Here is a 15,775-nt window from a genome sequence, read left to right as displayed (position 1 = left end):
CAAATCCTATTGGTTAAAGCAAGTCACAAGCCAGGTCACTGCCCATGAAAGAGAGGTCCACACAGGGTGCAAATTCCAAAGCATGGTCTGTTGGGGTTCATCTTTGACACTTGCCACCATACTATACTTTTAAAAAGCAAATTAGATCTTATAAAACAAATAGATAGGAGAGTAGATCTGATACAAATAAAAATGAGGTTTTAAAGAAAAGTCACAGTAATGCTACATTAGACATCAAGCTCACAGATGTCACTTCTTGGGAGTTAGCAGCTTGTTATAACAGAGAAGTGCAGCAAAGTTGTGAAATAATGTCAAGGGTGGAAGGTCATTGAGAAAGAAATTTCAAAAGTAAATAAAGATATCATAGAGTATGATGTAGATCTTAGGACTCTTTGACCCTAAAAGGAATCTTAGAAATGTTCAGTCCAAAAGTTACTCTATTAACAAAACTCAGATTTTTTTAGGGAATCTTGAGGTTTTTTTTCTGTAAAACGAAGCTCCACTTTTAGTGTAATCTAAAAATACACTTAAGCCATTCAGAAGCTCCTAAGAATTTAAACTTTGAAACAAAGCAAAACAAAAACATTCTTTTAAAGCCTTCTCTAGACAAATGTTGGTAAGGACGGAGAGAAAGGGGACCCCTCTTACACTGTTGGTGGGAATGCAAGCTGGTGCAGCCACTGTGGAAAACAGTGTGGAGGTTCCTCAAGAAGTTAATAGAGCTGCCCAATGACCTACTGGATATTTACCCCAAAGATACATGTAGTCAAACGATGAGACACCTACCCCCCAATGTTCATAGCAGCAATGTCCACAATAGCCAAACTGTGGAAGGAGCCACAATGTCCTTTGCTAGATGAATGGATAAAGAAGATGCAATATATATAATTATTATATTATTATATATATTCACAAGGAAATAGTTCAGCTATCAGAAAGGATGAATACCTACATTTACATCGATGTGGATGGAATTGGAGGGTATTATGCTGAGTGAAATAAGTCTGTCAGAGAAAGAGAATTATCATATGGTTTTACTCATATGTAGAATATAAGAAATAGTGAAAGAGACCATAAGGGAAAGGGGGGAAACTGAGTGGGGAAAAATTAAAGAGGAAGGCAAACCATGAGAGACTCCTAACTCTGGGAAACAAAGGGTTGCCAAAGAAGAGATGAGTGGGGGGATGGGGTAACTGGATGGTGGGCATTAAGGAAACCACTTGATGGGATAAGCACTGGGTGTTATACTATATGTTGTCAAATTGAATTTAAATAAAAATTTAAAAATTAAATTAAAAAAATAAAGCCTTTTCTAGGAAACTTCTAGAAAAAATGTAGGGGAGCACCACCCAAATTTGACATTCGGTGCATTCAGATCAGTCACTAAGAAGCCTGTTGTATCAGGGGACAAATATTCATGTTCTTGTGAGGACAAAAGGCAATTAGGTCATCCCTGGGCATTTCTGCTCCCACTTCTACTTTTCTGTGGTCAGTGAGAAGTGTACTTCCTGCAAAGGAATATACAAAAGTTGTTTGACCAGCCAGCCCTCTTGAAAAAGTAAGATCTCTGAGAGGAGAAACAAGTCCAACCTATTGATAATATTCTCACACATTATGGTTTATCTTGAAGGCTTAAAACGAATGCTGAAGATAGCAGAGCCTAAGCATATCTTCTTCATCGCTTTGGGCTGTGACTTGGGCGACACCCCTTCTATAAGCTCCCTGGACTGCGAGCTACATTGGGCATGGACCACATCTCCTCCCTGTGGCATCCCCACTTCCTGGCACGACTTCTGCCCCAGAGTTTATTATTAAATGTTTGCTGAATTCATTAATTTCTGTGTTGAGTTAACTAGGCAATTAGAGAGGCACTTGTTTCTCTCCAGCTATGCAGTTGTTCATTATCATTTCCATCATTTCCCAAGACTCACAGATACACAGGTTGATTATACAGTTAAAAAAAAATTTCAAAAGCTTTTGGAAATTTATACATCTAAATGGAGGGCATAAATTAAGTATCGCCTTGGGATATTGGAGCTAGATGCATATGCCAGTGAGGAGGTCACAGCTCAAAATATTTTTCGAGCCTCTATCAGAGGAATGCCTTCTCTGAGTTTATTTGCCTGCTCCATGGGGAACTCCCCCTCATTTCATTATAAATTCAAGAATTTGAAATAATAATAATAAAGGTGATAGTAATAACTGCTCATGTGCATTGATTGCTTATTGTGGCAGGTGCTCCTCAAATGCTTTACATTGGTAGTCCTCACAACAACTTTGTGCATCAGTATTAACATCATCCCCACTTTACAGATGAGGAAACCAAGGCACAGAGAGGTTAAGTAACTTTCCAGAGTCACCCTGCAGAACTGCCCTTTGGAGGAGTAGACTGTTGCTGACCAGAAGGGACCTGATGGGAGCCAGGAGCTCTTCCTCCTCTCCTCAATTTTACGTCGAACTCACCAGCTGCATCATGTGGCGTTCCACATTTTTTTTCTATTATGTAGTGGATTTTTTGGTTTCTGGGGGGTTTTGTTGTTGTTTGATTTTGAGAGGGATAACACTACACTGAAAAGGATGAGGGTTCTGTGGGATTAATTTTTAACAAGGAAGAGTTTCCTAGGAGCCTGATAGCTTCACCGTGGGCACAGGGTAGGTTAAGAACACCTGAGAAATAGCTCAGGAGAGAAAGTTTCCAAGAATGAGGAGATGGGCACACAAGAACAGATGAAAGAGCCAAGACAAACTTACTTTCTTCACTGTTTGGCCAGGGAACAGGATCATGAGCAACCCCACCAGATGCCCCACCCACGGTGGCATTCAACCTGTGGCAGGGCTGGAGGCAGTACTCAATACAGCCACAGATTAGAACACCTGACAAATAACCACTAAACTAACAGCCATTAGAATTAATGGGCCCACCTTCCCGTTTACCTGGGCTGGGGTAGAACTCTGGCATTGGGTTGGTGTTTCCTTAAGTTCCCAAAGAGGTAAAAAGATCTGTACTCTGAAAACTATGAAACTTATTAAACAAATTGAAGAGGACATAAATGGACAAACAGGATGTCTGGGTGGCTCAGTCAGTTAAGCGGCTACCTTTGGCTCAGGTCATGATCTCGGGGTCCTGGGATTGAGTCCTGCATTGGGGTCCCCTCTAAGCAGGGAGTCTGTTTCTCCCTCTGCCCTGCCCCCTGCTCATGCTCTCTCTCTTTCTCTCTCAAATAAATAAATAAAATCAAAAAAAAAAGAAGAAAAAGAAAGATGAAAAAGAAAGAAAGAAAGAAAGAAAGAAAGAAAGAAAGAAAGAAAGAAAGAAAGAAAGAAAGAAAGAAAGAAAGAAAGAAAGAAAGAAAGAAAGAAAGAAAGAAAGAAAGAAAAAGAAAGAAAGAAAAAGAAAGAAAGAAAAATGGAAAAACATTCCATGCTCATGGATTGGAAGACCAAACCCTGTGAAAATGTCTATACGATCCAAAGCAATCTATACATTCAATGCAATCCTTATCAAAATACCACCTTTTTGAGTTCCCAGGTGAAGAAGCTAAGGTGCAACTAAGGTTGAAAACTAGAGCTTCAGCAGTACAAACATTTTATTTTACCAGATATATCTTCTATCTTTAAAAGTGACAACTTCTGAGGTAATTTTTCAAAGGTAAGGACATGAAGCCTGGAACTCCACAAGCAGTAAGAGAATGTTCATTTTGTTGGTGATTGTCTGAGAATACCAGTCCTTTACTTAATCTTGAATTTGTTTGAGGACTAAGTAGGGCCATCAGTAAACACAGCTGTTGCTGGTGAAAACTATAAAATTCAGCCTGGAGGCAAAGTTGTCAATTTTATTCAACTGAAAATCTCCTGCTTGTGTGTGTGTGGGGGGGGGGGGGGGGGGGAGGGGGAGCTTATCTATGTCCTAATGCATGGTTTTTCTTGTGAAAATAATGTCCTTCTTGCTCTGAATTTTTATGAGAAAGAGGAAGGTCTTTTTCTGGCATTCTTTTGGAAATGTTCTTTTTTTTCCAAATTTTTTTTCAGGTAGGAGGCCATCTTTCCTCATCTGTCTATTGGATGATAATTCTGGGTTACCATGCTGGGGTTTAACTAAAGATGGCTCTTGCTGGCATCATCTATCAAATAATCATGTAAACAAACATACAGTTTTCTGCTTGTTCAGAGCCTTTTAAAGACAAAACAAAACACCAGCTCTCCAAGCCACTTCCTATCTTTCCAGGACAGCATACCTATCATCAAATCATAATTCATATCAAATATTTTCTGCCTTGAATGAATAACAAAAGCCTATTTCCACATATTCCTGCAAAATGTCACTAATTAAGAATACTGTAGGGAAGTCTGAGAGAAGGTGACCTAAGGGATAGGTTAGAAAAGGTCAGATCACTAAAAATCTGAATTACATCTCATTTTTAAAGAAACATTATTTTTTTTAAGAAACATTATTTTATTTAAGTACAGAATAAGCAAAAACACATGTGAAAACTAAGATAATAGTTAAGGTTTATTTTTAAAGGTTTATTTTTAAGTATATATTTTATAGTAAGTCTGCAACTCACTCACCCATTCATCCATTTATTCAATTCATTTAATCATGCACTCAACAAATAGGTTTTTGAGTATCTACTACATGCCAAGCACCATTCCAGATGCTGAAAATACAAGCCATAAACAGGACAAAGTTCTGATACCCGTGGAATACATGATACAATTTCAGGTCATATTAAGCATTTTGAAGAAAAATGAAGTTGGTAGGAGTGTGGCATGGATGGAGTGGATTGTGGCAAGCAGGTACTCAGAGAAGGATGCTCCAAGTAAAGAGAGGGTGTAAGCCATGGGAAGCCCTGGGGAAGAGCATGTACAAGGGCCCCAAGGTGAGAACAAGAATGCTTAAGCACCAACAGGAAGGCCAAGATGGCAGAGGAGCAAAGGGGAGACTGGCAGGGATGATGTCAGTCATCCATTCTGACAGTCAGAAAGGTCATCAGAGCCCAGATGAAGAGAAGCCCAGAGGACCTCAATATGATGATGAGTCTAAGTGTAACAGAATTTCAAAGACAGAAGGGCCTGGTCCTCATCTAGACTGACATCTCCAATATGATCATGAGCAGAGGTACACAGACCCACTAAGGTCACATGGCCATAGCTGACTGACCCGGGGCTGACCCTTGACTCCACTGAGTCAGTCAGAGAGGACCTCTGTCTCTGTTGGTGGCAGGAAGCTCAGCAAGTAAGTTCAGGAACCATGGACAGCAGTGTTCTGCCCTATGGGCCAGAGATACAGGAACGCTAACTTGCAACAAGGGACCCATCAAGGCCCCAGAGCACATCTGCTCCTCCTTCCCAGCCCTCCTAAGGCCCTATTGTCTCCTGCTTTTCATCCTGAGACTGTATCCTTCTAGTAAATTCTACTTTCTGCTTGGGCCAGCTCCACTTGATTTTCTATTTCTTAAAACCAAAGAATCCAACCAATAGAAGCCTTATACCACCACCTCTTTGCCTTATGACGTCACACAAGAGGCTGTGGTGTGCTAGAATTGGCTACAGTGGCCAGTTCTAGCTCCCAAGAGGAATTGTGAGGATCCCTTTCCAAATCCAGGTAGAGATGCCCTGTTAGCCACAGAGGGAGTATTTATATCACAAAAAAAATGGCAAATGTTACAAATCAGTGCTTTTTTTCAGAGAGCTGGATTTAGCAGCACACCTGTCTAGAGGTGAAGACCAACAGCTCTAGAGTAAGAGTTCACATCCCAGCTCTGCCACTTCTTACCGTAGATCAGCTATTCAACCTTGTTAGCCACAGATTCCTCACTGTAAAATAGAAATAATGGTAGTGCCAGCGAAATAAGATAATATATATAAGGGGCTTGGAACAGCACCTGACACATAATAATAGCTCAATACATGTTAGTTAACCAGTGGTATTATTCCCATTGAAATTATAAACAAAATTAGAAATTTTTGTGGTTCTAAAAGTCTGGGCTATTCACCAAGACATGAAACAGAAGCTAGAAATACATAACCGTGGGACCGTGAAAACAAATGTACCACAATTCACAGATGAGGTGATTATATGCCTACACTGCACAAAGAAATCAACTGAAAAACTTTTAAAATTAACAATGGAATTAGATAAGTGTCTGGATAAAAGAGGTATATTTAAAATCAACAGCCCTTAAGGGCAGCCTGGGTGGCTCAGCAGTTTAGCGCCGCCTTCGGCCCAGGGCCTGACCCTGGAGACCAGGGATCGAGTCCCGCGTTGGGCTCCCTGCGTGGAACCTGCTTCTCTCTCTGCCTGTGTCTCTGCCTCTCTCTCTCTCTGTGTCTCTCATGAATAAATAAATAAACAAATCTTTAAAAAAAAATCAACAGCCTTTGTAAGTCATTTCTCAGAATTTATACAATGGAAATAAAAATACCAATGTGCCAAGACAAATATTCAAGGATAAATAGTGGGACTAATAAGAGAAATGTGTCAGAGACTACTCTCTTGGAATCTTCTTTCTCTGTAATTCTAGTTCTCAAGTTCTCATTTCCTTTTTTTTTTTTTTTCTAAGACTTTATTTATTTATTTGAGAGAGAGTACACAAAGGGAGAGGGAGAAACAGACTGCCCACTGAGCAGGGAGCCCCATTTGGGGTTCAATCCCAGGACCCTGCATGACATCCCTGCACTTTGGGAGGACAGGTCCAAGTGATTGAGAGTCTTACAGAACTATGTGGAGTTGGGATCCCCCAAGAAGAGATCCAAGGACACTGAATAAAAGCAGGAGATGTGGGCAGCCCGGGTGGCTCAGTGGTTTAGCACCACCTTCAGCCCAGAGCCTGATCCTGGAGACCTGGGAGTCCCACATCGGGCTCCCTGCATGGAGCCTGCTTCTCTCTCTGCCTGTGTCTCTACCAATCTCTCTCTCTCTCTCTCTCTCCTCTCTCTCGGTGTGTGTGTGTGTCTCTCTCTCTCATTAATAAATTAATAACATCTTTAAAATATTTTTTTTAAAAAAACAGCAAATGTCCCTGACAATTGGATGCTTAGGGACTGGCTCTCTCCCTAACATACCACACAGGCATAAAGCAAAGCAATGGCACCATCCCATCCAAGTACAACACATCAGTGATGGAGAGGATTGTGAAAATTCCGAAACAATCTTTTACCAGGAAATGACCCTCTAAGAGAATGGATAAAGAAATAATTTCTCTTCAGAATTCATCAGCACAAAGTCTAAGTGGAGATTCCAGAAATGAAAGATGTTAACACGGAATCCAGGTTTTTCAGGAAAGAAACACAAGGTTATTTTACAATGTCCTATTTTTTTGTATGCCAGTGAACTTACTCAGATGTTCCTGTCATCCTTCAACATTCCCCAAAAATAATTCCCTCCAAAAATATAATCCAAGGCTTATCTTATTATGTAAAGTTGGGAACTCTCTCCATCAACTTCTGGCTCAGAGGACACTGGGAGGCTTCTTGAGGGCAAGTAGGACTTAGGATCAAGCAGGGCACTTCAAATCACAGACTCTAAATGAAGGGGAATTTAGACTTTTCTCCCACAGGGGCTGAAATAATCAAACACTCAGAGTTGATCTTCCAGAGAGACTTGAGTGGCTGACTGATTTTGATACACACTGATTTAGCTTAATTGGTAAATGTCTTAATAATTATTTAAAAGGAGACGTATCTTTCACTCGGTGTGTTTTATAACATAACAGACACACACACACAAACCAACCCCCCGCCTGCCCCCTCTCCCCCACACACAGTCCGGAAAAGAACCCTCAGTATTTCTCTAGAAGGAGATCTATACTTTACAGGCCTTCAGTCTAAGGGTTGTAGAAGTTTGCCACCTACTGACCTTTTGCTGAAGTACCTTGTTCTCCTTGAAATACTGCAAACAGTCATAATTCAATGCCAGCAACATGCATGGAGGTCTGTAGTTTTTTACCACTATTTCCCAATAAAATGTGAAGAGGTGGTGGTTGGCTTTTTTTTTTCACTTTCTTAAAATAAAATCCTATAGGGAAGAGAACCTAAAGCTCAAAGATTTTGCACAGATATTGACGTGTTCAGTGCTGATGTTCATTTGAAGGCCCTCTGCTGGCCATCCTCGTTACATGTCTCCTAAGTTTAAGGAGGAAAAACAAAAAAAGGAAATTAATCACAAAAAGTTAATAACAGTGAGATCGTTTTCAGTCCTCTCACCCACTGCAGCATTTATTTCCCTGCTTGTTTTCTTCCCTAGGGTTTGAGTCCGCTGCCAAGCATTCCTTATTACCCAGAAATGGAAAACAGGTGAGTGGATCTGGCCCTGACCTTCAGTCTTGTACTGAGCTAGCTTCCGTTTTTCCCATTACTCTTTGCAAAGCCTGTGTTATCTAGCTTACGGCTTCTTCCCTGATGCAGTGTTTCAGAGGTATTCCTAAATATAGGCTCTGCAGAACATCCCAAGTGCTTAAAATAATAGCTAATTACCAATAAGCTGGGAGCTCTTGGAGGCAGACACATAAAATCATCCCCAGGTATTACATGGTGAGGCCCTACAGGCCAGGCTGTGGACATGTCAGGACAAGATGCATCACCCACCAAATTCTGAGGGCAGAGTCTGTCCTGCTGCTTTGTCTCCCTTCCCTGCTTCCATTTTTAATTTTTTCTGCCATCTTTATTCCCTCTTCAGAATCTATTGGGCTACTCTGCATCTCTTCCCTTTACCCTGCAGGCTGGGATCTTCCCTGGAAATATTGGAAAATAAAATATCATTTCATTTGTCTATAGGTGAGGGAAAGCTAAGCCAGAGAAGTTTTTGAAATCCTTTGTGGCTGTCTGATTCTGTGGTGATCAACCAATCCACTGCTGATCTAACTTAAAATATGTATATATTGGGTTGCCTTGGCAGCTCAGTTAATTGAGCTTCCAAATCTTGGTTTTGGCTCAGGTCATGATCTCAGGTCATGAGATTGAGACCCATGTTTGGCTCCTGCTTGGCTCGGAGTCTGCTTGAGATTTTTTTGCCCTCTTCCTCTCCCTCCTCCTCTGCCCCTCCCCCAGCACACACATGCTCACATGTTCTTCTCTCAAATAAATAAATAAACAAAATCTTTTTTTAAAAAAATACTAATATAGACACAAATGAGTTGCAAGTTTTTTCAATAGATGAAAACTAGTTAATGAGGATTGACCTATAAGAACTAGGACTTGAAAGGGGCATGATTATAATAATGATAATAAAACTAATCATCAGCAAATCAACATAGGGGTCCAAAGACAAGGACTAGGGAGATCACGGAGCAAATACAGACAAGAAAAAATATTGCCAGAGCTGAAATCTTTGAATTGTAGGTGACAGTCTTCATCACAGTTTCTTAGTCTATTAGACTATTAGATAATCAAGATATTAACAGAAATCCTTGATGACATACAGCTGCATCAAACTCTGAGCAGAAGCTCATGGTGTCTGGCCAGACATTTAAGGATCATCTAAGCCTTATAAATATATTTAAATATTCTAGAATAGAATTACTCCTCAATGAGTACCTACTATGTTGATTGTCTATGCTGCATAATAAACCACTTCAAAATTTAGTGGGTTCAAATAATTATTTATTGCTCAAATTTTGCAGTTAGGGTGGGCTTGGTAGAGCAGCTTATCTCTATACTGTCTGACATAGGTTGGGGCACTTCTAGTACTACAGGATTCATGTCCAAAATAGTTCACTCACATGGTTGGCAAATTATTGTTGGCTATCAGCTGGGAACTGTCAGCCCAGGACTTCAATTCTTTTCCCTCTTTTCCACCGGAGTCTCTTCACATGACTGCTTGGACTTCATTATGACATGGCAACTGCTTCCAAGAAAGAAATAGAAAGTATTAGTCCTCTTAAAGGCTGGACTTGAAACTGGCATAGAAACACTTTTGTGACATTCAGTTGGTTAAAGGAGTCAGAGGCCTAACCCAGATTCAAGAGTATGGGGAATATATGTTTCATATGTATAAATTCAGCCTCTGAAATATTAAGTAACTCACTAATATAATGTGAATTTAGAGAAAATAGAAATAGGAATTGAGGGAAATTTTCTTTTTCCTTAACCACCCAAGACGACTTGCAACTTCTGCTTCATGCAGAGTCCCTGGAAAAGAGAAACAAAGGGGGACAGGAAGAGAAGAAGATGAAAAGAACTGTAAAAATTGTCAAGAGATTTGTTTCCCCAAACATCACACTAAAACGCAAGCTCCGTGGGAATAAGGATTGCTCCCTACTATATACCTCATCATACTAGCCTAGCATAGGTGCTTCACAAATATTTGTTGAATGAATGAATGAATGAATGAATAGGTGGTAGGAAAAGATCACTTCAAGTTTTGATGCAGCTAAACATAGTAGGTGGAGGATTTGGAATTGTGTAAATATTTTATATAAGCAAAAATAAAATTAAATAAAAAGTTAAAAAGCATTGCCTAATATTCAAAACAAATAAACCTAAGTATATCAAATTGGTGGTATAACCACACAGAGAATAATAGTTTCAAGTAACTCTGAAACATGGCATTTTAACTCCATATCCTGAGTGGGATATAAAAGCCTAAAGGTAAAAGAACCATAAGGAAAATGAAGTGGATTGATTATCTTACTGATAGTAGTAATTGAAATTATCATGTGTTTGCTATAGACTAAAACTTGTAAATAATTATGAACTAAGATGTTCAACATAAAAGACAGATGAATTTAAAATCAAAGAAGTTCAGTAAAACTCTCTACTCTAAAATTTGAATTGGAAATTCCAATATGAATGCATGATTCTTTTTTCTTTTAAAAAATATATATTTCCCAGCTGCAGCCACTAAATAGACCTGAAAAACAATAACAAAACAGTAGCTTTGAGCACCCCCTCCACCCAAATCATGTCCTCTAAAGACCATGTCCTAACAAAAGAAATCAGGACTGCTTGGAGAAATGAGTGATTCCAGTAAACAGCAGGAGTGTACAAGATGATCCAGAGCACCAAGAAAGTGAAGAAATTATCAAGTACTATTGCAATCATACTTAAAGGTGACAGTAGCCATCCAAAGGGGTTCCAAATGGCAAAGATGGATTAATTTGAGCAAAGAAAATAACAGTAATGGATTAAAAATATGAAATATTTAAAAAATCCATTAGTTCATAATAAAGACAAACATAATGATTACTTTGGAGATTTCTACCACACCAAATCATTATTCTATTAGAAATTAGTAAATAACGGGAAAGAACTAGCAATTAATCCTGCCTTTCCTGTATAAATTGGATTTCAATATAACCAAATAGCATGAAAGAAAATTCTTCACTGTAGAAACATTCTTACTAAATAAATGCAAACAGAATGATAGAATTAGATGGACACCAGTTCTGCAACCCCTAATAAAATAATGAATCTAAGCAATGAAAATCAATGAATACTAAAACTTTAGATGAAAAGGTAAGTTTTGTGATGGAGAGATCAGGTTGACACAACCTGAACCCACCGACCAATCTTTTTATTTTTTATTGAAGTATGTATCAAGAGCTGTGGAGGGTGTGAGATTTTGCTCTATTTACGGGCTAACAGATTAACCCGCCAAATTTCAGGGAAGTTGATTAAAGGTATAGGCTCTGGGTTAAAGATTACAATAGTTAATTTTATGTGTTAACTTGACTGGGCCACAGGGTACCCAAATATTTGCTTAATCATTACTCTTGGGCGTGTCTGTGATGGTGCTGCGGAATATGATTAACATTTGAATTGGTAGATTGAGTAAATCAGATTGTCCTCCCCCCATGTGGTGAGGCCTGAATAGAACAAAAGGCTAGGAAAGAAAAAATTCTTGCTGTTTTTGAGCTGCAACATGGTACTCCTCTCCTGATTTCAGACTTGGATTCAGACTGAAACTTAACTGCCAGCCCACTATGGGTTCACCTGCTTCTCAGGCCTCTGGACTTGGACTGAAACTTATACCAGTAATTCTCTGGGCTCTCCCAGCTGCATGACTACCATCTTGGCCTTCTCAGTCTCCATAATCATGTGAGCTAATTTCTCACAATATATCATTCTCTGTTCCCGTCTCTCTCTCTCTGATTCTCTCCCTGCACCCCACCCCCACGTGTGTGTGTGTGTGTGTGTGTGTGTGTTCATATGTATAAATTCAGCCTCTGAAATATTAAGTAACTCACTAATATAATGTGAATTTAGAGAAAATAGAAATAGGAATTGAGGGAAATTTTCTTTTTCCTTAACCACCCAAGACGACTTGCAACTTCTGCTTCATGCAGAGTCCCTGGAAAAGAGAAACAAAGGGGGACAGGAAGAGAAGAAGATGAAAAGAACTGTAAAAATTGTCAAGAGATTTGTTAATCCAGTCTAATACAGAGATGGAGGCCCATCAATTACTTACAGCAATAGCAGCGACTAATTTTAGTATTATTTTTATACTGGTTCTATGAGCCTCAATTCTAATAGAGCAACCAGAAAACCGTCAGATGACCTTGTACATGTAGTAGGTTGTTTTGCAGGAGAGGAATCCCAGACATAGGGAATTCTGATATTTGACACTGTAGAGCAAGTGTCAGCAAGTGTTCTGTACAGCAAGCTTGTCTGTCCTTTGCTCCAGCAACAGACACTATCTCTTTCTTCATATACAAAACATCCTTGAAAAGATAATGTAGACAAAAGGCGGTTAAGGTCTTTTCTTGCAAAACCTGGAGAAATAAATAAAAATCTTAAAAACAAAACAAAAAAACTACTAAAGGGCAGCCCGGGTGGCTCAGTGGTTTAGCACCACCTTTAGTCCAGGGCGTGATTCTGGAGACCCGGGATCGAGTCCCACGTCGGGCCCCCTCCATGGGGCCTGCTTTTCCCTCTGCCTGTGTCTCTGCCTCTGTGTGTGTGTGTGTCTTTCATGAATGAATAAATAAAAATCTTAAAAAAAAAAAAAAAACCTGGAGAAATGCAAAAGCCCCATGGATGACTGTCTCCCATCCTTCTAATCTCTGGATTGATCTGAACATCACTAAAATTGGGACAGCATGTGTCCTGATGTAATGAAATAAGTGCTCAGCATCACCTCAACGTTATTCTTGCTAAAGAGGGTGTATCTGAATCTAATCAAGTCTAGAGATCTCATGGTTAGTTTGAAAGTAATAAAAGAACAAATAGAACTAGGGGATAAAAGAACAAATTGGATGAGGAGGCAATCAGCCAAATCTAGAAGATGGGAAATCGTATGTAATAAATGACCCCATTTCTTCAATACATAAGCGGAATTTTAAAAGATGGGAGGAGAAGGAATAGTTATGGATTAAAAGAGACTTAGGAAAAGATGCCATGCTTGGGTCTTGTTCTATCCTAACCTAAATCAACCAATTGTAGAATGATTTTTAGAAAGTGGAGAAGCTCTGAACATGGATGGGGAATTAAATATTAATAAAATTATGTGAAAGAATTATTATTGTTAGGGGATATGTTGTTAAAAATCCTTGTGTGTTAAGAGTTAATTACTGGACTCTCTGAGGATAAAATGATATGATGTCAGCATTTGCTTTGAATTACTTCACCACCACCAACAACAACAACAAAAATGGGAAAGAAAGATGGAACAAGCCTGGCAAAACGTGGTAAATGGTTAAAGCTGGTGACAGTACATGAAAGTTCATTACATTAGCTCTGCCTATTTAATTTTAAAATTTTCTATTGAAAAGTTTAATAAATAAAACTGTGGAAGAATGAAAAACTCAAAAACAAAAACAAATGTGGGAGAAATGAATCACAGGTGTAAAGGTGGTAGGAGACCCTGCAGAATGGCTTTAACTTAGACCTCAGTGGACCCTCTCAGATCTTTGGAAGCCTGCCCTTCCTGAGAATAACTTCCATTTTTTTCCTTTTCAATGTAGAATAGCTCATACTTTTTGCTCAGTGAGAAGACAGAGTTCTTACGGCAAAAATAAACAAACAAACAAACAAACAAACACAAAAACAAGTGAGGTGGGAGAAGGGAAGTAGAGAGAAATAGAGGAGTGAAGGGAGAGAGAGAATGATACAGATGTATCCCCTTCAAAGTCCAGTAGAGGAGACATCCATTAATGCAATAGTCATACAGATGAGTATTTAATCACCAATGGAGACAAATACCACGAAGATAAAGAGGAAATTTCAATAAGAGCAGACAGCACAGGAACTTGCAAGGCAAAGACAGGCAGCCTCTCTAAGGAAGTGACCCTGGCTGGTGCTGAGATCCGAAGAATAAGTAGATATTACACACACAAATCGGTTAGGGGAAAGCTGTTTAGGACAATCAAGAGAGAAGCTCTTGACCTTGGGTTGCAAGGAGGAGAATACACTGAAGGAGGCACCAGAGTATACAAAGGAGGGAGACCCTGAGAGACTCTTGCAGGGGCCCCACTAGAAACAATAGTGGCTTAAGCTGGAATGGTGACAATGGAGATGGAGAGAAGTGGACTCATCGGGCAGATATTTATGGAGTAAAATTAATCCAACTTGGTGATGGATGTGATATGGTGATGGACATAGATGTTTCCTATTATACTCTTGGTATTATTTCCATGATATCCACCCAAAGCGCTGAGTTTTAGGGGCCTGTACTAGTGGACCACTGGATGGGTTAAGTTGTGGGGTGCCAGGAAAAGAAACCACGATTTTGACTGATCCAAATATTTTACACAAAATCTGGGACACTATTAGGAGAGAGCTGGGGCTGCTGTTGAACCCCTCAACATCTCCACCTACCACACATATATTCATACCCACTGCCAGGCTCTGAGGAAAGAGGAATTGCTTCATGTCAGGAGAGCTAGCTTGAGTTCTGGTTATGGTTCTTACAAGTTGGAAGATGTTGGTCAGTTCAAGTTTCTGGGTCACAAACTCCAGTGCTGCCATTGAGGTCTAAGAACCATGGGACCCTTGACCCCTGTAATGTGCGCTGAGCTGAAATGTTGAGAGGAAGAAGCTGATGGAGGTGGGAGGTATCCAAAGTAGCACTTTAGATCTAGAAGTGATGAGCTCTACAGTAACTCTTGAAGGGAAGGCCAATATTTGCTGTGAAATCACTCAAATGAGCGGTGCCAGGTAGCTCAGTCAGTTGAACGTCTGCCTTCAGCTCAGGTCATGATCCCGGGGTCCTGGGATGGGCTTTGCTGGGGTGGGGGACCTGCTTCTCCCTGTCCCTCTGCCTGCTGCTCTGCCTGCTTGTGCTCTTTGTCAAAAGAATAAAATCTAAAAAAAAAGGGGGGGGGGAGAAAAAGAGAAATCACCCAAATGGTTCTTTTTATTGTACAAATGTAATGGAAAAAAAAACTTCTATGAATTATTTCCACTCAGAAGAGGATCTTTGCTTTCACGTTGCATAACCAAAGCCTGGTTCCCACCATGAAAGGGCAAGACCCAGTTTTGTAGTAGGTAAAAATCTACTGTTTTCTCTAATGACTATAGATAGGGGGAGAGGAGAGAAGTAGGCTAGTATGGACGCTTCCAGTCTGCATGAGTCCCACTGTTAGGCTTCTTTTCATCCATGACAGTGTCTGTTTTCCTGAATGGGATCCCATGGAAAGGAAAAACAAAGTCAAAATACCAGAGGTTGCCTGATACGGTACTTACTGCACAAAGCACTGGATTTAAAGTCAAAAGACTAAGAGTCAAAAGTCTTCATGTCCACTTACTAGCTGTGTAATCATGTGCTAACTTCATACTCCCTGTACCTCTCTCTCCTCATCTGTGGAACTATGATAATAAAGTCATCTCCTCACTGGGA

Source organism: Vulpes vulpes, chromosome 6 (assembly GCF_048418805.1).
Source record: "Vulpes vulpes isolate BD-2025 chromosome 6, VulVul3, whole genome shotgun sequence".
Taxonomy (NCBI): Eukaryota; Metazoa; Chordata; class Mammalia; order Carnivora; family Canidae; genus Vulpes; species Vulpes vulpes.
The sequence above is the reverse complement of the archived record's forward strand: the minus strand, read 5'-3'. Positions refer to the sequence as shown.